Source organism: Artemia franciscana, chromosome 21, assembly GCF_032884065.1.
Source record: "Artemia franciscana chromosome 21, ASM3288406v1, whole genome shotgun sequence".
Classification (NCBI taxonomy): domain Eukaryota; kingdom Metazoa; phylum Arthropoda; class Branchiopoda; order Anostraca; family Artemiidae; genus Artemia; species Artemia franciscana.
Window position 1 is genome coordinate 1,292,388 of NC_088883.1, and position 24,327 is coordinate 1,316,714.

Below are 24,327 nucleotides of genomic sequence, written 5' to 3' on the forward strand. Positions count from 1 at the left end.
TAAACCTTCCCTAGAAGTTCCCATTTCCCTTAAATTTTTCCTTACAAGATCCTCTCATTTTAGGACGACCTGCTTTTCGCTTGGCCCTTAGAGGGCTGGGCGTCGAGAACGATCTTTTTCTAAGATTTCTGGGAAGGTAGGCGTCGAATTTGAGATCTTTGTCATCTACTCGTTTGGCAAGACCGGGCAGTCAATTCTAAGTAGTTTGGTCATAGAAACCAAAGAAGTTTAAAATGAAGGAGATAGGGTCATCGATTAAGGTAGAGTAGAGCATTTCAACACAGAAAGATTCTGTACATCTGGGGATTTACAGATATTCATATAGGTATCTTTTTCATATAGATAGTTCCATTGATTCATCCCATGCTTATCGATAACAATTCAGATGATGTTTTTGGATCAGTTAGATCAAAAATGGAAATGTAAAGTGTTTTTTCTTTTTTATAGGAACCTACATGTTGAGGAAGGTAGATTTTTAGAAGGAAGGTTTTGACCCCATAAAAATCAAGGACAAACTCTTCATGTTTGACTCCAAAGCTGATAAATACGTACCACTCACGGAACAAGTTTATAGTGACATACTAAGTGGGAAAGTTAGATTATAACTTTGTGAATCACTACAGGGTGACTCAACACTTGTCTACAGTGCAACAGTGTCTACTTGGACCTATCTAGAGTGCAAATGACCAGGGTTGCCGCCTGGTCATTTTCTATATCCCAAATGACTTTTCTCCTCACTGCTAATTTTGGCTTGGGTACATTTATGTATATACTTCTAGCTACTGTTTATTGATTGACATTTTTGGGAAAATCTTAGCATCAAGAATTGCATAAATGCATAGTTGAGTGAAAATTTGGTATTGTTTCGTCACTTGCATGAGTTTTCATGAGATCTTTTCTTGATTTACCAGGCTACTATAGAGCTTTCAGTGATTCTAGTTATTTCACTGAGTCTAGGTAGTTCTTAAGATTAGTTAGAAAAACTTGGCTTACACACGGCAGAAGGATTCTCTTTATTTTCAAATTTCTAACTAACCTGTAGAAAGACTTGGTACTGCTTGACTGTGCATTAATAAAAAAATCATATTTGCTCTACCTTTTCTTTAACTGGCACCACTCTATATATGACTGCATTACTGACTATCTGGACATTTTGTCGGTACAACTACCTGAGCTTGTGAAAAAGCCTAGACGGTCAAACCCAAGACAGTCACGTACAGACAGTTGATTTTTTGAAAGCCCAACTGTCCTAGTTTATAATTGCAAGTTCACTTGCATAACATTCGAGGCAGAGAGTAGGCTTTGGACCTCTTATTCCCTTTTGTAATATCAGTCAACTTGTTGTTCAACTAACAGTCAATTAACAAAGTTAAACTAACAAAGAGGTCATAATAAGACCTCTTACAAAAGACTAGAATAACAACGTACTATATTGAGCCACATTCAGACCAAAACAGTCAATTTGTAAGACAAAACTACCAATACAAAAACTACTGGTACTTCAGATGGCGTGTTTGATTGAAAGTAGATATCAAAAGCTGTTTAATTATAGATAACGACAGAAAGTGATCGATTTTCCCCACTTACTGATGCATTTGCTTACGTTTTGCTCACTGATTATGCACAGAATTATAAATGTAAGGATAATCACTTGCCAAGAAACTATGTAGTTACTTTGCAAACCAAGAAAAGTGTCGTAAAAACAAGTGTAAGCCATAATACTATTATTTTAATAACACATATTTTAATTCTAAGTCTTTTTTTTTGTCAAGCCGCAATAATCAAATATTCATGTATATATATTCTGGCCACATAACTCTGACCTAAGGGAAAAAGTATAAAATTATTATAAAATCTAAACTATAAAGTAAAATATTACAATAGTGAATACAAAAATAAGGCATAATTAATATAGATACAAAATAAAAAGGATATAATATTTTATGGTAGGTACTTATCATTAAACATATCTTAGATAAGTGTAATATAAATAAAATAATACATATACGATGTAATCTTTATCTATAAAAAATATCTCTGGCAGGGTCTTTTAATCTAGCTTTATTTTCTATGGACTGCTATATTAATGCATCAAAGCTTGATCTGCCCTTGGTATGAAAGTAAGCCTCGTTTCTTGGAATTGTTTTGTTTATGAATTTCGGAGAACCACTGGGGCTTCGGTAGTTTCTTAGTTGCTTGTCTCAATTAATATATTTAGACATTAATGTTTAACTGCACAGAGATGGGAGGGGCTTCTCATAAGAAAAAATGGACTGGATATTCACCCTTTAAATTGTAAAAAATCCTGCTCCCTCGTGCTGATAACTTTCCGAAGGATTTACTTTTTAAGGGGTACTAAATAGCTAACTATTCTGAAATGAAAACTTATGAAAACTTAATAATAGCTTTGAAAGTCTATGAATAAAAAGGGGGTTTATAGGATTAAGAATTAAGGCATTGTTTATCCACTTAGAGGAAGGGTAGAGGTGGGGGGGGGGGTAATTGAAAACCCAAAGGCCAATCTTAGTTGTTCAGTATATAAAAAAATAAGTGCTTGCATACTTGGTAAGATTACAAAATAAACCTCAGCATTTTTTATATCCCAAGTTGCTAGCTTCTTCCATATAACAAGGTAATTCCGTTGAGCACTCTTGAAAAAAACAAGATATATAATCGGATTAACGACGTTTCTTGACTACTAAGGTCCTTGCGTTGGTCCTGCAGGGTGTTGTGTCGTACCTACAACTAGGTTCCATCTCAATCTTCAAGAACCAGGTTCGATGTCTGGGTTCTGTATTACCAAGCTGAGGTTAAACCCAATGCGCCATCACAGGACCCGACACTCTTGATTTTAATTGTTTTTAATTCAAAAATCAACGGACTCGGTCCGTTGATTATTAACGGACTGTTGATGAAATTAAATTAACGGTGACGTGTTTCTCGATTTCTAAGATGGTGTTGCCTGTGCTTTAACTGACCATCTATAATATCGAAACAGTTTTTTAATTAACGGTTGATTTAATTAACGGATGTTGATGAAATTAAATTAATGGTGACATGTTTCTCGATTTCTAATATGGTGTTGCCTGTGCTTCAACTGACCATCTATAATATGGTAACAGTTTTTTTTAATTAACGGTTGATTTAATTAGCGGACGCTGATTGAATTAAATTAACGGTGACATGTTTCTTGATTTCTAAAATGGTGTTGCCTATGCTTCAACTGACCATCTATAATATTGCAACAGTTTTCTAATTATGGTTGACTTAATTAACAGACGTTGATGAAATTAAATTAACGGTGACATGTTTCTCGATTTCTAAAATGGTGTTGCTTGTCCTTCAACAGACCATATCTATAATATCGCAACAGTGTTTTCCAGTGCCTGCTAGATGTTTTGCTAGAAATTGTCAAGTTCATTAAAAAAATTTTAATGTGCTTAAGACTGCTGTTATCTGTTATAACAGCTAAATCTGTAAGCTAATTTATAAGCTAAATCTGTTCCTTAAAACAGAGTAATGCCACTCAGTACTATTTGTTTTTTTTACTGTGGTTTTAAACTGCTGAAAAATAACTTTTCTTGATTTCTACGATGGCTCTGAATGCGCATCAACTGACTATGCAGGCGCAATATCACGGAAGTGTATAAAGTAGATTTCATCTTCACATCTAAAGTAGGTTTTCTTGTTTATTTTTATTTCTATTATTGAGAAACTATGATAATCACAAAAGCATGAGACAATCCAAATGATTAGACTCTAAACCAATTAAATGTTTAAGTAATTAAAGTTGAAAAAAATTCTTTGTTAAAGTAGGAAATTACGGCGGTAGTTTGGAAGAAAAAAAAATCAAATATATTTCTATTTGTAGGGAAAGGTCAATTATGTATATATATATTATATGGTTTTAATGATTTCATAAGTAGCGCATGTAATTAAATTGTTTTGTATAAATTTACTGGTATTCAGTGCCTTTACTATGTTGCACCGTTATTTTGTGCCTTTGTAATTTTTATTTAATTTTTTATTGTTTAAATGGTATTTGGAATGTTTCACTGGGCTGTTTTCTTTTTGTAACAATTGTTGAAAAAATAGCCTTTAGTTTTGACCAAATGGGTTTTTTTTTAAACATTTTTTTAGTAGGTATATATAGAGTTGACGTTTTGTCCGGGTGGCTCCCTAGATCTCGCCATTCTTTCCAGCAATTTCTTCCCTTTTTGTGCAGTCTGTCTGCAGCACCTCACACCCCCATTTCACACACCCCTTGCCCCTTTCTACTTGAATGAGATTAACAAATAAATATTCAAATGGGGATGAGTCCTTTTGTTAGACAGTGAAAACAGATACAAAAGCCTGCATATTTCGACCATAGATACAGCGATCGTCTGCTCATGTATATTTACTGATGACGATCACTGTATATATATAGTCAAAATGTCCATACTTTTTATCTCTTTTCATTGTTTAATAAATGGACTTATCCCCATTTGAAAGTTTTTTTTGTTAGTCATAGAAAGGTAGTGTGGTCTCAGAAAGAAAATATCTAATCTAAGGTATTGCGTCGAAAAATTGAATGAGATTCGGTGTGCTCTGTGGTGATGTCAGCGAAAAATATTTTTGTCCTGGTGCGTCGAGACCCCTACCTGGAGATTGCTCTAATGGCCACAGAAGTATTTCTAAAAAAGTTCAAAGTATTTTTCACTCGCCAGTAGAAAGCATTTTTTGCAGTCTTCGATATATTTAGTTGTTTTTATAATAATTATTGTGACAAATTATTTGGAAACATCGATGTCAGGGCAACTGTTTGCAAGTCACAAGTTCAAGGTTGGCAAGTTCCAGTGACAAAGTATAAAATTAATTTTATTCTCTCCTTAAGATTACCTAGATTACCTGTTGAATTAGTTTAACTTGGGGCTGACCTAAAAGCTTTTGCCAAATCTCATCATAAGACAAAAAAAATATCTATGCCTAACAAGACTAGAACAGGTGTTTTCCACTATGTCAGTTGTAGAATTTAAATAGACTCATATCAGAATCATAGAATTTGACTCTGACTTATTAATTCACTTTTGGGAAATAGTTTATTTGTTTGTGGTGTTTATGCTACATTAAAAAAAGGCAATTAAAAAAGGATATTATAATTAAAGTCTGTGTCTATATTGCACTCCTTCTATTAATGTGGTCGAAGAAATTCTAATGGTCATAGCCAAGAATTAGGCAAAGCAGGTTAACTTGAAGCTGTGCTATCCTCTTCATTAGCTAATCATCAAATTTTATCTAATTCTATTTTTCTTATACCTAGAAATTACAATTAGCAACCGATTTCTAGCAATATTTAATTCCAATAATGTTTAAATGGAAAGTTTGAAGACATTGGTTTCTTATTTTTTAAATTTTCTTTTCAAAATTAAAAAAAAATACGTCAAGCTATTTAAGCCTGTTAGAAAAAAAAACGCAATGCTTGGATAATAAAAGTAGATATTTCCCTGTTGATTTAAAAGGTATTTTGGGAAACATTTTGTTTTGCATTCCTTTCACTTTGGTTTTGTTTTATTGTTGAATGTCAAAATTTTTGAATTTTGAATAACTTTAATTATAATATTATTAACTTCAATGTTATTTATATCTGAATAAAGGAAAGAGCATTACATAAAAATGTTTTTAAAGTGTCATATTATATGTTTAATGTTTTGAAGGCATTTAAAAAGTATTACCAAAAGTCTTTCGTGTGCTAAGTTTGCATTTTGAATGATACGGTAGCACATCAAAGCAATTCAAATGTTAAGCAAAAAAAAGCGAGATATTTTTCCTCGTAAAGCTCTTATCGTTAAAAGTAACTAAACTTCCTTTTTAAGTAACTAAAAAGTTAAACCAGCACAGGCTGTGAATTCAAATGCCAAAGTGGACATTTATCTTAGATTTAGGGCAAAAAGAAAAGCTGATTCAGAACAACAGTTTTTATTTACATTCAGCAGAACAATAATAATTTTTTGTTTAAACATCTTTTTGAGAGTTCTGGAAAAAAAGATCCCGAAGCCGATAAAAAATGATGTCAGATTTAAATGCAAAGTATATTATTGAAACTGGCATCATTGCCCACCTCCCCTCCTTGAAAAAAGGAGAATTACTTTTCTGTATTGGTTGCGTAGATCATAGCCCGTAAAACGATTATTAAAGTTGAGCTTATACAGGAATTATATGAATGATAGATCATGTGAAAATAAGAATAATATAAAGAAAGTAGAGAAAGCATTATAATATGAACTATGGAAGTGTGAAGTGGAGACTATGGATAAAATCGCTGAGGATCTAGAAGATGCAACTAGACAGCATAATAGTAAAACACTGTCTTGGCAGGTTAATAAATTGAGAGGTAGCAGCCAATTTGGACTCTGCAAGTTTTGTTTGTTAACATCGAAATTCATGATATCATTTGTTGCTTGAGAGTCACTTTTAGCCCTTCGTCAGTTCGTATTCTCGAAATTTACTTGAAATTTGTATAGTGAAAAACGTGTGGAAAACATGTAAATATAGGTGAAATATCCAGTTTTTAAGCAAGTTTAGATAATTCTTTGTTGAAAAATCTGAGTTATGTCGTATTCTTGACTCGATGAATTGACAGGTCTAAAATAATGTATACCGCTATAACAATTATCTTGTTCACTCGATAAAAGTAAGATCTGTAGGCTTGTCAAAACATAATGTCTTTGAAGGGGAACACAAACCCCCTAGGTCTAATGGAGTATTTGAAATCCAATGCTTAGTCCATTTCTTTTTTCTTTTTTTTATAGTTTTTTTTTTATGGTGGTGCCAAAATAAAGTGCAATATGGCAACAAAAAAAGGTGTCAGTTATTATAATTTCTACTGTTAATCTCCTCCCGTGCTAACTTATAATTTTTGATAAAGATTAGATGAAAGTAAAATTGCAAATTATTCTTTTCCAGAGTTAAATAATACTACTGGTACTACTAACGACCCACCGAAGTACCAAATCGCAAGAGGCCAACGCAGCTACGCGCGCTCCTCCTTGATCCCAATTTATTCAAAGCCCCTCTTAACGCCTCCCAGGACTATCCCCTTTCCCTTATATTTTTCTTTATGACGTTCTCGCACCCCAACCGGGAACCCTAGAAGATTGGCCGAAAAGGACAATCTTTGGCAATCTGTTATCTAACTGTCATCCAATCTGTTGTCAACAATCTGTCATCCCGTGCTAACTTTAGCCGAATTGGCCGAAAAGGACAATCTTTGGCAATCTGTCATCCAATCTCTGTCAACAATCTGTCATCCCGTGCTAACTTAGAATTTTTGCTAAAGATTAGATGCAAGTTCTTTATTCGCAGATAGGTCTCTATCCTTTCTCTCAATTGTAGCCATAGAAAGCGGATTTGAACCATATTGTTCGCACAATCTATAATTTGAAATATAGTCAGTCAGTCGTGTACCCAAAACAAAGCATAGGCAATGTCTCTAGAAAATATTTAGCAAATCTTCATCAGTTTTTCAGAGCGTCCCTACTACAGAACCATATTTGGTCAATGTCATTATTGTAGTTTCCAATATTCTAATCTTGGTTCGAAGACATGTCTTCCTGTTCTTCCAAAAAACTTTAAACTGTAAAAAACACCCTCAGCTTTCGCTATTCTACTTTTAATATCTTCAAAGTACTCACCATCTTCACTAATAATACTTACAAGGTATGTGAAGATGTCCATATGATCAATTTTTTCGTTACAGTCTTAATGACACAGTCTTCTTAACATTAATTTTCAAACCAACCCTGGCACCTTTTCATTTTGCTCACACTTTCATCTAGGATGTTTAAATCATCAGCATAATTTATGTCCTGGATTCTCCAGTTTTATTTGTGTTCTCCCATTGCCATTCCTGTGCTCCTCAAGACAAAGTCCATCAAAATGATCCCTATAAATGGGCATAAAGTACAACCCTACTTGACTTGAGATTTAATACGAAACTAGTTATTTTATAGCTTTAATACAAAAGCATACGTTTCCAAGACATAAATTGTTAATCCTAGGTTAACCGAATTAGCGTTATTCCCATACATAGCAAAAAAGTGTTATTCTCATAAAGACAGAATTATTCGGGTATACCGTGTAAAGACATAAGGGTTTTCTATCAGCTGAATCGAACGCTTGCTCATAATCAATAAAGCTGAGAACTAAAGGTGTTTGCTGACTCAGGCACTTCTCTATATTAACCTAATAGCGAAAATATGATCATCCTCTACCTTTCCTGAAACCACATTGCTCATCCCTTAAAACTTTGTTTACAGCATCTTTTGCCTGATAATTTTTTAATCTTTTTAGTACTGTCTCTAATTCTTCCTCACAAAACAAATCTTCCGTCACATCCGAGGTGTCAAAATTTTTTTATTTTGTTCTTTATATTTTCCTGTAACTTTATCCCATCTTTAAGTGGGTCAAGTCCAGATTGGCTGCTCCCTCTCTATTAATTTTATAATAGATTAAATTTCAACAAATATAGACTTGTTGAAAAATGTAATTTGTCAACAAATTTTTTATTTATTGTTTATTTGTCAATTATTGTTTATTTGTCATTTATTGTTTAATTGTTTAATTGTAATTTATTATTTATTTGTCAAGATTTGTCAACAAATGACAGAAAAATAGATTTTCTATTAATTCTATTAATTTTATTAGTACTCTTAGCTGTGTTTCTAACTTTCTTCCCTAAGACAGCATCAGCAACTTCACAAATTATTTTCGTAAAATTATTCCATTCATCTTCTACATTGTCAAATTTTAACTTTCCAAGTTAGTATTCAACTGTTCCAAGAAAGTTTCTCTCAAATTCTAATCCTGGAGTCTGCCAATGTCGTGGATTCTCAGAAGGTAGTTACTCTTCCATGATTTCAGCTTTAAATTAACCATAGACACTGCTAGATTGTGATCTTTACTTTCAGCATCAATAAAAGTACTTCTATGTATCCCAGTATCTTGTATTGATCCTGCCAGTCTTTGGTTTACAATACCATAATCAATAAGGTTAGCTTGTAATAAAAATTATAGTAGTTAATTAATTAGAAAGAGGTTTTTAGCCCGAAAACACCCACCAAAACAGACAAATCCCATAACGATTATCTATTAGTCAGAATCCCGTGCGAATGCTGTATCGTTGGCTAGGATATAATTTCCTCGAGGGGTGTCACTCCTCAAGTGGGAATAGAGTTGAGTGCGAGGTCCCCAGTCTTGCAGGTAACCTGACTTCAAGGCAGCCCTCTGCAGAGGCCTTTGTCCATACATCTGGATCTTACGCCCTGCCGCAGTTGTCCTCCTGTAGAGGATCCTCGCATGATGGTGCGTTTTTTGTGCGTTTGTTCCTAAAAAACAAGGATTGAAACTAATTTTAAAAATTGGGGATTTGAAAGAAACTGTTAAGTGGGGCTTAGTGCCAAAATCCTGTAAATATGATGAAAATTTTGATATTTTGATTTATTTTGTTTTTTGAGGTGGACGTCAATCCTCATGTCCTGGGAAAGAAAGAAATTAGCTATAGAGCAAGCAATGAAATTGTGCGAGATTTCAGTTTTAATTGTTAAAAATCCGTGCATTGTCAAATTTAATTAAGTAATTTTGCTTATTTATTTTCACAGTTCAAGGTGACTACACTAGCGAAAATGTGGTACTCACCAAGTCAGGCAGTTTGATTAAACACCTAAGAGTACACACGGGTGAAAAACCATTTAAATGTGAAGTATGTGAAAAAACTTTTTCTGTGTCAACCAATTTGATTATACACAAAAGAGTACACACGGGTGAAAAACCCTTTAAATGTGAAGTATGTGAAAAAACTTTTTCTAACTCAAGCAGTTTGATACAACACCAAAGAGTACACACGGGTGAAAAACCCTTTAAATGTGAAGTATGTGAAAAAACTTTTTCTCAGTCAACCAATTTGATTAATCACCAAAGAGTACACACGGGTGAAAAACCCTTTAAATGTGAAAAATGTGAAAAAACTTTTTCTGAGTCAAGCAGTTTGATTAAACACCAAAGAGTAGACACGGGGGAAAAACCCTTTAAATTTGAAGTATGTGAAAAAACTTTTTCTCAGTCAACCAATTTGATTAATCACCAAAGAGTACACACGGGTGAAAAACCCTTTAAATGTGAAGTATGTGAGAAAACTTTTTCTCATTCAACCAATTTGATTAATCACCAAAGAGTACACACTGGTGAAAAACCCTTTAAATGTGAAGTATGTGAAAAAACTTTTTCTGAGTTAAGCAGTTTGATTAAACACCAAAGAGTACACACGGGTGAAAAACCCTTTAAATGTGAAGTATGTGAAAAAACTTTTTCTCAGTCAACCAATTTGATTAACCACCAAAGAGTACACACGGGTGAAAAACCCTTTAAATGTGAAGTATGTGAGAAAACTTTTTCTCATTCAACCAATTTGATTAAACACCAAAGAGTGCACACGGGTGAAAAACCCTTTAAATGTGAAGTATGTGAAAAAACTTTTTCTGAGTCAACCAGTTTGAGTAGGCACCAAAGAGTACACACGGGTGAGAAACCCTTTAAATGTGAAGTATGTGAAAAAACTTTTTCTGTGTCAAGCAGTTTGATTAAACACCAAAGAGTGCACACGGGTGAAAAACCCTTTAAATGTGAAGTATGTGAGAAAACTTTTTGTCAATTAAGCAATTTGATTCGGCACCGAAGAGTACACGCTAGGGAGAAATCATTCAAGTGTGATATATGCAAGAGAGAATATTCTTCTAGATCAAATCTTAATAATCATATTAAAACCCATTCTAAGAAAAGGCCTGCTAGCTCATAGTCTAAAGTTGCAACTTCTATGGTCTTGCTCAACCTTATTGTTAACCATTCTCTTGTTGTTGTTTTTTTGCTGCTTGTTTATATATTGTTTTCTTTTCAGTCCATTAATTGATTTGTGGAATATTTTTGTTTATATTTTCAGTGATTTTGGTTTTCTTTTTGTTTTGTTGTTTGTTCCTTTGGCTATGATTCTCTCTCCCCCCTTCTCCCAAATTAGTCACTATATGTATCCGTGTTGGAGTAACCACCCCAGTAAAATCCATTTTATTCTTCTTAAAAATTTATCCCCCCTTCTTTGACAGTTTTTTTTGCATATCATCTGGTTTGAAACATTGTGAACAAACCTATATGTAGTTTTTGTTCTGTCCTCAAACTATGATTTTCACCAGGATTCCTACTCAATGGATAAGGGAGGATGTCTGCTCATTAAGAGATTTTTCTAATGTGTCGAGGTCTTTTAGATTGATTATATACCCTCTGGAAAATCAAGGCGGAAGTAAAGAAACGAGAAATATTGGTTTGTTCTAGTGTTGTAATTGGTAAATTTGGTCACAGTAAAATTTGATATTTTACGGACCTCCGTAAAATTGGAAACTTTGGGAGTGCTCTAGCCTAAACAAAGCTGGTGTAATGTTTGTTTTAGTAACTTTTACTACTTTATTGTCAATCGAAATTATTTTGAGAGAGTGACAATTTAATTACAATTTTTGTTTGATATTTAATCTACATTTTCAGACCAAAAAATACCAATTTTTGTAGAATTTCAAACGTTTATAAATATAGATTAGTAAAAGTCATAAAAAATGGGTGTTCTATTTATCATTTGTGTCTAATAATTTATAGGTTTTACAAATTTTTAAATAATCTGGTTTTTGTCATTAATGTTTTGGGCAGCAGTTTATAAAAGTAGACAAGATCAGCTATTTTAATTTCCAACTAAGTTTTTGAGGGTTAAATTTTTTTCTTCAATGAAAATGTTTATTAGGTGGGTTTTAGTTGTTATTTCAGCAACAATTTCACTTACTTACTTGACTTAAAGCTTCTGTTTTAAGAGAGATGCGACTCTTCGCCTCCATTCCAACAGTCCTGTGCAAGCTTCTTGGAGATAATCACCGATCATAGAGAGATACCGGGTAAGAGTGACCCCCCATCTTAACTGGAGTCTTTATGGGGGCGTTTCCAGCTATGTTCAGGGGGATCAACTCTGAAACGTTTGCTGGCGGATGCTTCTGCTGGCATGCGAATTAAGTGGCCGAAGGCCTCGACCGAGTCTGTTGATTTTTGAACTAAAATGGAATAGTTGTGGGCATCAAGTCGTGGTTTTTGTAGATTTAATTGTAAGTCTACATAGAGTAGATTTATGTGTAAATGTAGAAAAAGTCAAGACAGATAGATAGATAGACATTACATAGATAGACCAATAGACAAGATATTTGTTTTTTATTCTTGAAACAATCTGTACAGTGTGAGTATTTTATTGTAACCATTTTCATGTTGATGTAAATGGAAAAAAAACATTTGCTGAGAAAGAAAAAAACTAATTTTCCCTATTCTACCCTATGATTCTAAAAACAACCTTTAAAAAAAAATAATTATATCATTCAGAAAAGTGCTTCTCTTTACTTTACCCTTAGCCCTCTCTAATATGTTTTCAGGATTTTATTGAAGGCTACTTCATTCTCAACAGCCCCAAATGTACACAAATTCCGAAGGAAGCAACAAGTAAGATTGTTTATAAAAAGTAGGGTCATGGGGTTAAACAAAATTACTGAGTAAAAAAAAACCTTCGTATGGTCTATAGGATCTTCAAATTATCCAAGTATTTGCTTTGCGTAGTTCATCCACTCATTTCATCTTTCCAGCGTTCCTCCCTTAAACATGCTAATACGCAAATGGCACTTACTGTATAAAATGAGATTTCGTCCCACAGAGTATTTTCTTCTCTTTTTTCTTTAGTGTTCTTTGCCTATAGCGCAAAACAGGACGAAAAAAAAAGAAGAAAAAGCTGTCCAAACGCTCGTCCACATCGGAAGTTTTTCTTCTAGTTTTTCCACAAAATATACTAAACATTAGTTTAAATTATTACCTAAATTGTTAGTGTTTTCACATACTGGGAAATTTTCTCTGAAAATACTAAACAGAATGCCGCGAATATAAGTAGCAGGTATTGATGACTCTGTGAAGAATTTAGCTAAAAGTCGATGAGACAATTTAAATCTTTCATATAATTTATTTGGTCAAAAACTGTAGAATCTCCTACTACTGAAGTAGATGTGACATAATATTTAGGGAAATTATGACTTATTAAACTTAAATTTTCGTCAGCAGGAACTAGCTAAAAGGAGGTTTGTCTGATTAAACTTTATGCAGCAGTGCAACCAACCTTTCATCTAACTATGGGTTTAAAGGAGAAATATGATAAATTTGAATGGGAATGTTATGAGTCTACGAATTGCTATAATACCTTCAAACAATGGGTAGAAAATCCCTTCAATAAAACAGCTATATCCACTAAGTTGAGGGGTTGGAGCAATGAGAGAGCGGAAAAAATTGGCATAGGAAGGTGGGGTGTAAGGAAATGAAGGAAGTACTCCCGGAGTTCAATCAACCCTGACTGAACATTTTCGACGACTGAAAAGGTTCGAGACGAGAATGGTTACAGAAGCCATAACAGGAATTGAAAATTTTGGAAGATATCTTTCCTGGATAGGGAGGGGTGAATCTCCATTATGCCAAAAATATGAGATGCTACTGCGGGAACAAGACCGCACCTGATAGAAAAATGTCGAGCAAGGATTAAACAACGGCCTGAGTTATTTCGTTCTGTTAATGTTATTCTGGAGGACATAGTAAGGGAACGAGAAGCGCGACAACTGGTAAGGATGGGTAGGCCGAACTAATATTTGGTAGTGTTTGGGGCGTAGAGGCATTGGGCCATGACGGTTTGAGCCTCGACCCACTGACATTGGGTCCATCTCTCCTAATAATATATTATAAACCTAATTATTACAACCTGACTCAATGGAATATAATCAAAGTTGCGAGAACTGCTGGTAGATTCTTTTTTTTCGTGGTGGTCAGGGACTAAAGCATATGAAGGGGCAATGAGCATTTTAAGTACCATCGTTAAAGTAGCTCTACAATAAAAGATTAGTGTGCATGAAACAACTAAAATGAGGAAGCTCGTCTAAATTCAATTTATATAGCGATGGAATATAAACTTAAATAAATTGAAAAAAAAGTGAAATTAGATTCTGATTTTGTTAATAACAGTATTGGAATCTAAGATAGTGTAGGTGCTGTTACTTTTTTGGTTTTAGTATGATAATTATTTATACATGACTTCAAATAAGTGCATTGCCAAGGGTCTAAAGCAGAAACATGAAAATGTGAAACGCATTAATCCCTGTGTTAATTCCAAGGAAATCGTCTTGTCTTACTGAGCTATTACTACAGTAGTTTTTTTTGAGAAATTGTATCCTTTATAAGAATTCAAGTCAGTTAGCAACTCATAATGAGATTCGCTACAATGTGCTGTAGTTAAAAACTATGGCAAATTCTTTGCAAAATTTAGCCCTGAGTCGTTTCTTTCCATTTTTCTGTCTAGATGTTAAAAGAAAAAAACACAGCAGATAGGTGTGGGAAGAAAATAACTGATCAAGGGAAAAGCGAAGGTCCCGAAAGCGGCAGACAAGTTGTAGTTCAGTTGCTCCTGTAAATCGGCGTTGAGGGGTCTGTAAGAACTGGCGTTAAGGATAGAGGTAGTACCAGGGTTGCATGTTCATACAGCAGTCCTACACCATAGAAACAGACTCATTATCAGACTCTGTCAAAATTCCCATTTACTTTCTGATTGCTAATTCACTGCAATATTTACCAACCTTCAAATCAATTTATGAGTTGACATCAATCGTTTTGGTGACTAATAAACAGGTTACAAAATGATTTTCTAATAATGGTTGTCATTTATGACTAATGCAATGAAAAATAAAATTGATATGATGAAACTTAAACATAATAGAACGTTTCCGGAAACAGGGGGAAAGAAAAATGAAAGATAAAGGATGTCAATACTTCTATACATTGACAATTTTCCTTCCCAATTTCTTAGGAAAAAATTGCTTTTGTGTAGAAAAGTATTACTTTGAGAAAAATTGCTAAATTGCTACGTTTTCTGAAAAATGGCACTTTCAAAAAAACGCTAAAAGTAGCACGAAACTGCATCCCGTGACAACGCTGTACTAAACATCCGTTTTTATCCTGGGTGCGTTTGTTTACTTGTCCAATGGGATTTTTACTAATCGAGGTTTAACCCCTAAAAGATAGCAACAAATACTTGTCTGGCCACGTGTTACTGGAAACGGCAAGATTAATTGCGAATAATAACAACATTGGTCACGTGTAATTATTATTTTAATGCTATGTGAAGTTTTGACAAGGAAGAGGCTAGGACTTTGGGCCTGTTTCAAATTTTACAGGCAAATACAGCTTCAGCAATTATTTCAGAGCTGGGTAGCCTAATACAATTTGTGTGGCCAGAAGTTTAATTGTAAGATTTCAAATTGTGGTTGTCATTTGCCTTTTTAAGTCATTCCATTCAAGATGCTTTGGATATTTTTTATTGTGATAAATTGTCTTAATGCTCTGAAAAGGGAAAATTATTTCAATTGCATAGGATAGGAAAATTTTGGTAGGCTAATTAATTCAAAGTCCTAAATTAGCCAGGGAAGTGCTTTTTTTTTCACTAAAAAATCACCACGTTCTTTGAACTCCAATTATATAGCCCTGTTTTTGGCCCCCTTGATCCAGTTCCTGATTGTCATTTACACTAAATTTCACTTTTTCTGTTACCTATTTATGTTTGCACCAGTTTTACCATTGGGTAAAACTGGTACAAACAGTATTACTGGCTTTCATATAATTTGAATATACCACTTGATGCCTTTTGTAATGCTGTTTACAAATATAATAATTGCTTCTACCGCAAGTTCATATTTAAGCACTTTTTGACCTCTTAAAAATGACCTATAGGCTATATGGGGTCATTACAAATCTGTAATAGTTTAGAAACAAATTTGGGCTATATATTTGCACATCAGGGGGTGGGGGTAAAGTGTAGCATATATTAAATATGTAAACTAACTATTGCTTGAATTTTTTTGTGTGTGCTGTTGCACTGGTGATTTCTCTTTTCATTAAAATTTGATGTGCACAAACACATTTAAAAAAAAAAACAGCAATGGTTAGTCTACGTATATAATATATGCTATGCTTTAACCCCACCCCCCTGATGTGCAAATATATAGCCCAAATTTGTTTCTAAACTATTACAGATTTGTAATGACTCCATTAATAGGTCATTTTTAAGAGGTCAAGAGGTGAAAAAGTGCTTAAATCTGAATTTGCAGTAGAAGAAATTATTATATTTGTAAAGAGCATATAAGAAGGCATCAAGTGGTATATTCACTTTATATGAAAGCCAGTAATACTGTTTGCACCAGTTTTACCCTTGTTTCTTGTTAATATTACTAAGGGGTCATAGTTAAGCACTAGAGAAGTCATTGTTAAATAACATGTGCTTATGTATATATAGCTTTTTGCTACTTATTCTTCTTTGGTTATATAATGCTTGATGTGGTATAAGCCAAGAGAAGGACCTGTAGACCTATAGAAGAAAACCTGTTAAAAAAAGATGATTCTTTGTAATTTACATGATAATTATAGCTTTCTACATGCAGCCCTGCTCTACTTTAGCCCCAACCCTGCTAATATGGAAATCTATAGCTGAAATTACATATTTTCTATTGATTCTGCCAATCTATCCCTCAACCCTTGTACCTGTTAATTGAGGCAACTGTGGCAAAACAAGAACTGGAAAAACAAGTAACAGGTGGCAGAAAACATTGGAAATATATAATTTGGGCTATATGTTTGCAAATTAGGCATGATAGAGGTGAATTTCTTGTTGTTCATATTTTGATTTAAAAATAAAATGAATATACCACTTGATGCCTTTTTGTATGTTCTTTACAAATATAATAATTGCTTATTTTGCTAGTTCAAGTTTAAGCACTTTTTGACCTTACTTAACCTAACAAATTTTGGCAGTGAAAAACATACATTATTTTGTCAAAAATGACCAAAAACACATACCTTAATTGAAAATTTGGCATCAAAGAAGAAGAAATACAGCATAATATTGTAAAATTTATTAATCCAACTTAATTGTGGAAAATCAGTGCTCATAGATTATACAACATGTAAAAAATGGATTAATAATGAAACAGTAAGTTTGAGACCAATGTTTTAAGCTTTCTTATACCCAAAAACTATTTGAGTATACTTTGGTCATTTTCAAGAGCTCAAAAACTTGTACTTGAAGCACTTATTATGTTTGTAAAAAATAAAAAAGGGCATCAAGGAGTATGTTCACTTTATTTGTAAATCAAACATATGAACACCAAAAAATTTACCAATTATTAGTATAGCTGCACAATTTTCCCCTGGGTATGTAGGCTTAGTGGAAGGTCACTTATACCTGATCATGTCCCTAATGTTTTTACTTGGTTGAAAAAAAATCCAAAGAAAGTTCCTATTGAAAAGGAAAGAGATCAAAAGTGAGATTGAATTTGTCATAGCTTGGAGGTTTGTCCCTTCAGTCTGTTTAAAGAAAACAGATTCATAATTGAAGCTTTGTTCATTTCAATCTTAGGGATAATCTACATTTGTTACACTTAATTAAATGGTTGTAAAGGGATACTTTTATTTATTTGTCTTGTTTGTTTTCTACATAATTTTTTAATCTTTAAATTGATATACATTTCTTACAAATTAATTAGTCATATCATAGTTCCACTTGCAAGTTTTGACCTACTTTGTAACCCTGGTCTCAAAATTGCATATAAATTTATTGAAGCTAGGAAACATAGAACTCCTCTCTGTTTAAAAGAAAATGGATGGACATAGGTAGGTTTTAATACACTAAAGTCCTAGGGCCATGGAAATTAAAAAAAAAACAATGAAGATTAACTTTAAAATTCTGGACATGACATAAATATGACATTCACAAAGAAAAACCATTCACAAAATTTTACTTTTGTGCTCAGTTGCCAACCTGAGCAATTGCCCTAAATTTTTAAACCTTGCAAAACATTCACCAGCCAATTCTTATGACCTACACTGTTGTCTGTACATCAAAAATTCATGGAAAAGGAAGGACCACCTTACTGGCATTTCTTCCTTTGTACTTATATTTAATGGGTTTTAAAGAAAGCTCCTATGGCTAAGTCAGAAGCCTAGTAAAGGACCAGGTAATCCTTTAGACAGGAAGTGCAATAGGAAGCTAGGGGCCAGTCATCCTATGTTTTTGCATGTCCTTCCTGCTTACTGACCCCAGATTTCTCTAGGTAACCTGTTAAGTTTGGGCCAATTCTGGCTGAACTTACAGAGTTACATCACTGACCTTCATCCCAAACCAAATAAACTGCTAATGCCAGAAATTAAACCTGTGCCCTTTGGATAAAGGATTCTCAACCTAGAGTGCCAGCCACTTAGGAAGGAATACAAATGTCACCAGAGAACAAAAAATATTTGGAAAAAAGAAAATATTGAAAAAAAAAAAATAACTCAAGTCATAGTTGCTCATTGCTGTCCCACAAACAATATGTATTTCATTAAGACAAATAAATTTTTAAACAGGTATCAACAAAACTCCATCAGGGATTGTATTTACTTAAAGTACAATCAGCAATATTAATGCTTAGTTTTGTGATATTCTGGTTTTGAAATAATAAAAAAAGAGAAATTATATGTTCTACTTGTTTTCCACAACCCCATTTGAGAAAAATCATTTGTAACAACAATATACCCATGGTTGGCTCAGAATCTCTCTAAAATTCTTTAAACAGAAGGAATTTAAAAAAAATTATACTCATCAGCAAGAAAAATATTAACATAACTCTCTAAACTTGGCACTTTTTAAGACAATTTTTAGCAAAGCAAATGCAAAACTTTAATGGTGTCCTATGTCATCTAAAAAAAAAACCATTAAAATGTGTCAAATGAATTTTGATGTAAGATGCCTCTAATACTTTCAGTTGAATCTGTGAAATGAAGGGCCAGGTATTCCTTTACATTTTATACAATATATAAAAAGAAAAACAGTTCAAATTTTTTCACAAAAGAAGAAGCTTGATGTAAAAAAATAAATATATTTTTAACAGAAAGCAACTGACATCAATGAAATCAAATAAAACAAAAATTCATGGAAAATAAATAATATAAGCCATATATTTAACCTATAATGAGGTGGCATAAAAGATTATTTTTAGAATTAGAAAAAAACAATGTTATGGCTTAAAGTTCTGCTCAATCAACAGGAGTTGTCTAAGGCCAGAATAATTAAGAACTAAGGCCAGAGAAAAAGAAACTGATAACCAAAAAAATAAGGCACTCAAAAATTTCAGGACCCTTTAAAGGGAAAAGAAGTAGAAGTAGGTACTTCAAAATACCTTCCTGGGAAATACTTTAGCCTGTAGACACATCCCTGAAAGTTTCATTTTCCTAGCCTAACCTCTTTCAAAGATAGCCAAAAGTAGCTAAAGTAAAATTTTACCCCTACTGTATCTTAAAAATCCAGTTTAAATAGCAGTCTCAACAAATATAGACTATATAAAAGGCTATAGGTATTGGCCTAATCATTCTAAATTTTTTCCAACTAATAATTATAGGATGGTTTAGAAACTAGGCCTGTTTGATATAATAACATTTGGCTAACTCACCAATGTGATAGCTGCCTCCCTAAGAATCAACCTTTTTTAATAACAAAAAAACTTTTCTTCTGACTCCTTATGAAGCTTAGCCTATGCAAGACAGGCCTAGAACACCAAAAACCTTTTAGATACTAAGGAATATGCATAATATTACTTACAGGTCACTGAAAAGCTAAGATTATTTCTATTATTTACAGTTTCCTTGTCTTTTCTCTAGACTTAACAATTTCACATGTTTATCCATTTAAAAAAATATATAGCATTGACGTCACAATCCTCAAATAATCTTTTTATTTGGGGGTTATAAAGTGCCAGCCCACGGACAAGTAATCCTGAGCGTTTGTGGGGATAATCCGACTAACCTCTGACGTCATATGTGTCTAAAGAAACGCTTGGATTAATCAGATTAATAATCGGACAAGTAAACAAACGCACCCCCTATGTTATAAAAGCGTCACAAAGGGTGCGTTTGTTTACTTGTCCAATGGGATTTTTACTAATCGAGGTTTAACCCCTAAAAGATAGCAACAAATACTTGTCTGGCCACGTGTCACTTAAAACGGCAAGATTAATTGCGAATAATAACAACATTGGTCACGTGTAATTATTGTTTTAATGCTATGTGAAGTTTTGACAAGGAAGAGGCTAAGACTTTGGGCCTGTTTCAAATTTTACAGGCAAATACTGCTTCAGCAATTATTTCAGAGCTGGGTAGCCTAATACAATTTGTGTGGCCAGAAGTTTAAGTGTAAGATTTCAAATTGTGGTTGTCATTTGCCTTTTTAAGTCATTCCATTCAAGATGCTTTGGATATTTTTTATTGTGATAAATTGACTTAATGCTCTGAAAAGGGAAAATTATTTCAATTGCATAGGATAGGAAAATTTTGGTAGGCTAATTAATTCAAAGTCCTAAATTAGCCAGGGAAGTGTTTTTTTTTTTTTTTTTCACTAAAAAATCACCACGTTCTTTGAACTCCAATTATATAGCCCTGTTTTTGGCCCCCTTGATCCAGTTCCTGATTGTCATTTACACTAAATTTCACTTTTTCTGTTACCTATTTATATTAAAATTTGATGTGCACAAACACATTAAAAAAAAACAGCAATGGTTAGTTTACATATATAATATATGCTATGCTTTACCCCCACCCCCCTGCTGTGCAAATATATAGCCCAAATTTGTTTCTAAACTATTACAGATTTGTAATGACTCCATTTATAGGTCATTTTTAAGAGGTCAAGAGGTGAAAAAGTGCTTAAATCTGAATTTGCAGTAGAAGAAATTATTATATTTGTAAAGAGCATATAAGAAGGCATCAAGCGGTATATTCACTTTATATGAAAGCCAGTAATACTGTTTGCACCAGTTTTACCCTTGTTTCTTGTTAATATTACTAAGGGGTCATAGTTAAGCACTAGAGAAGTCATTGTTAAATAACATGTGCTTATGTATATATAGCTTTTTGCTACTTATTCTTCTTTGGTTGTATATTGCTTGATGTGGTATAAGCCAAGAGAAGGACCTGTAGACCTATAGAAGAAAACCTGTTAAAAAAAGATGATTCTTTGTAATTTACATAATAATTATAGCTTTCTACATGCAGCCCTCCTCTACTTTAGCCCCAACCCTCCTAATATGGAAATCTATAGCTGAAATTACATATTTTCTATTGATTCTGCCAATCTATCCCTCAACCCTTATACCTGTTAATTGAGGCAACTGTGGCAAAAAAAGAACTGGAAAAACAAGTAACAGGTGGCAGAAAACATTGGAAATATATAATTTGGGCTATATGTTTGCAAATTAGGTATGTTAGAGGTGAATTTCTTGTTGTTGTGAATATACGACTTGATGCCTTTTTGTATGTTCTTTACAAATATAATAATTGCTTATTTTGCTAGTTCAAGATTAAGCACTTTTTGACCTTACTCAACCTAACAAATTTTGGCAGTGAAAAACATACATTATTTTGTCAAAAATGACCAAAAACACATACCTTAATTGAAAATTTGGCATCAAAGAAGAAGAAATACAGCATAATATTGTAAAATTTATTAATCCAACTTAATTGTGGAAAATCAGTGCTCATAGATTATACAACATGTAAAAAATGGATTAATAATGAAACAGTAAGTTTGAGACCAATGTTTTAAGCTTTCTTATACCCAAAAACTATTTGAGTATACTTTGGTTATTTTCAAGAGCTCAAAAACTTGTACTTGTAGCACTTATCATGTTTGTAAAAAATAAAAAGGGCATCAAGGAGTATGTTCACTTTATTTGTAAATCAAACATATGAACAACAAAAAATTTACCAATTATTAGTATAGCTGCACAATTTTCCCCTGGGTATGTAGGCTTAGTGGAAGGTCACTTATATCTGATCATGTCCCTACTGTTTTTACTTGGTTGAAAAAAAAATCCAAAGAAAGTTCCTATTGAAAAGGAAAGAGATCAAAAGTGAGATTGAATTTGTCATAGCTTGGAGGTTTGTCCCTTCAGTCTGTTTAAAGAAAACAGATTCATAATTGAAGCTTTGTTCATTTCAACCTTAGGGATAATCTACATTTGTTACACTTAATTAAATGGCTGTAAAGGGATACTTTTATTTATTTGTCTTGTTTGTTTTCTACATAATTTTTTAATCTTTAAATTGATATACATTTCTTACAAATTAATTAGTCATATCATAGTTCCACTTGCAAGTTTTGACCTACTTTGTAACCCTGGTCTCAAAATTGCATATAAATTTATTGAAGCTAGGAAACATAGAACTCCTCTCAGTTTAAAAGAAAATGGATGGACATAGGTAGGTTTTAATACACTAAAGTCCTAGGGCCATGGGAATTAAAAAAAACAATGAAGATTAACTTGAAAATTCTGGACATGACATAAATATAACATTCACAAAGAAAACCATTCACAAAATTTTACTTTTGTGCTCAGTTGCCAACCTGAGCAATTGCCCTAAATTTTTAACCTTGCAAAACATTCACCAGCCAATTCTTATGACCTACACTGTTGTCTGTACATCAAAAATTCATTGAAAAGGAAGGACCACCTTACTGACATTTCTTCCTTTGTACTTATATTTAATGGGTTTAAAAGAAAGCTCCTATGGCTAAGTCAGAAGCCTAGTAAAGGACCAGATAATCCTTTAGACAGGAAGTGCAATAGGAAGCTAGGGGCCAGTCATCCTATGCTTTTGCATGTCCTTCCTGACCCCAGATTTCTCTAGGTAACCTGTTAAGTTTGGGCCAATTCTGGCTGAACTTACAGAGTTACATCACTGACCTTCGTCCCAAACCAACTAAACTGCTAATGCCAGAAATTAAACCTATGCCCTTTGGATAAAGGATTCTGAACCTAGAGTGCTAGCCACTTAGGAAGGAACACAAATGTCACCAGAGAACAAAAATTATTTGGAAAAAAGAAAATATTGAAAAAAAAAAAAATAACTCAAGTCATAGTTGCTCATTGCTGTCCCACAAGCAATATGTATTTCATTAAGACAAATAAATTTTTAAACAGGTATCAACAAAACTCCATCAGGGATTGTATTTACTTAAGGTACAATCAGCAATATTAATGCTTAGTTTTGTGATATTCTGGTTTTGAAATAATAAAAAAAGAGAAATTATATGTTCTACTTGTTTTCCACAAGCCCATTTGAGAAAAATCATTTGTAACAACAATATACCCATGGTTGGCTCAGAATCTTTCTAAAATTCTTTAAACAGAAGGAATTTAAAAAAAATTATACTCATCAGCAAGAAGAATATTAACATAACTCTCTAAACTTGGCACTTTTTAAGACAATTTTTAGCAAAGCAAATGCAAAACTTTAATGGTGCCCTATATCATCTAAAAAAAAAACATTAAAATGTGTCAAATGAATTTTGATGTAAGATGCCTCAAATACTTTCAGTTGAATCTGTGAAATGAAGGGCCAGGTATTCCTTTACATTTTATATAATATATAAAAAGAAAAACAGTTCAAATTTTTTCACAAAAGAAGAAGCTTGATGTAAAAAAATAAATGTATTTTTAACAAAAGCAACTGACATCAATGAAATCAAATAAAACAAAAATTCATGGAGAATAAATAATATAAGCCACATATTTAACCTATAATGAGGTGGCATAAAAGATTATTTCTAGAATTAGAAAAAAACAGTGTTATGGCTTAAAGTTCTGCTCAATCAACAGGAGTTGTCTAAGGCCAGAATAATTAAGAACTAAGGCCAGAGAAAAAGAAACTGATAACCAAAAAATAATGCACCCAAAAATTTCAGGACCCTTTAGAGGGAAAAGAAGTAGAAGTAGGTACTTCAAAATACCTTCCTGGGACATACTTTAGCCTGTAGACACATCCCTGAAAGTTTCATTTTCCTAGCCTAACCTCTTTCAAAGATAGCCAAAAGTAGCTAAAGTAAAATTTTACCCCTATTGTATCTTAAAAATCCAGCTTAAATAGCAATCTCAACAAATATAGACTATATAAAAGGCTATAGGTATTGCCCTAATCATTCTAAATTTTTTCCAACTAATAATTATAGGATGGTTTAGAAACTAGGCCTGTTTGATATAATAACATTTGACTAACTCACCAATGTGATAGCTGCCTCCCTAAGAATCAACCTTTTTAATAACAAAAAAACTTTTCTTCTGACTCCTTATGAAGCTTAGCCTATGCAAGACAGGCCTAGAACACCAAAAACCC

General features: G+C 33.0%; 1 protein-coding gene across 1 annotated transcript in view; it reads right to left on the bottom strand.

Annotated features, from left to right (window-relative positions):
- The window catches only part of LOC136040913 (zinc finger protein 271-like), a 298,248-nt gene that overhangs the window by 220,321 nt on the left and 53,600 nt on the right, over positions 1-24,327 (bottom strand). The gene's annotated exons all lie outside the window — the stretch shown is intronic.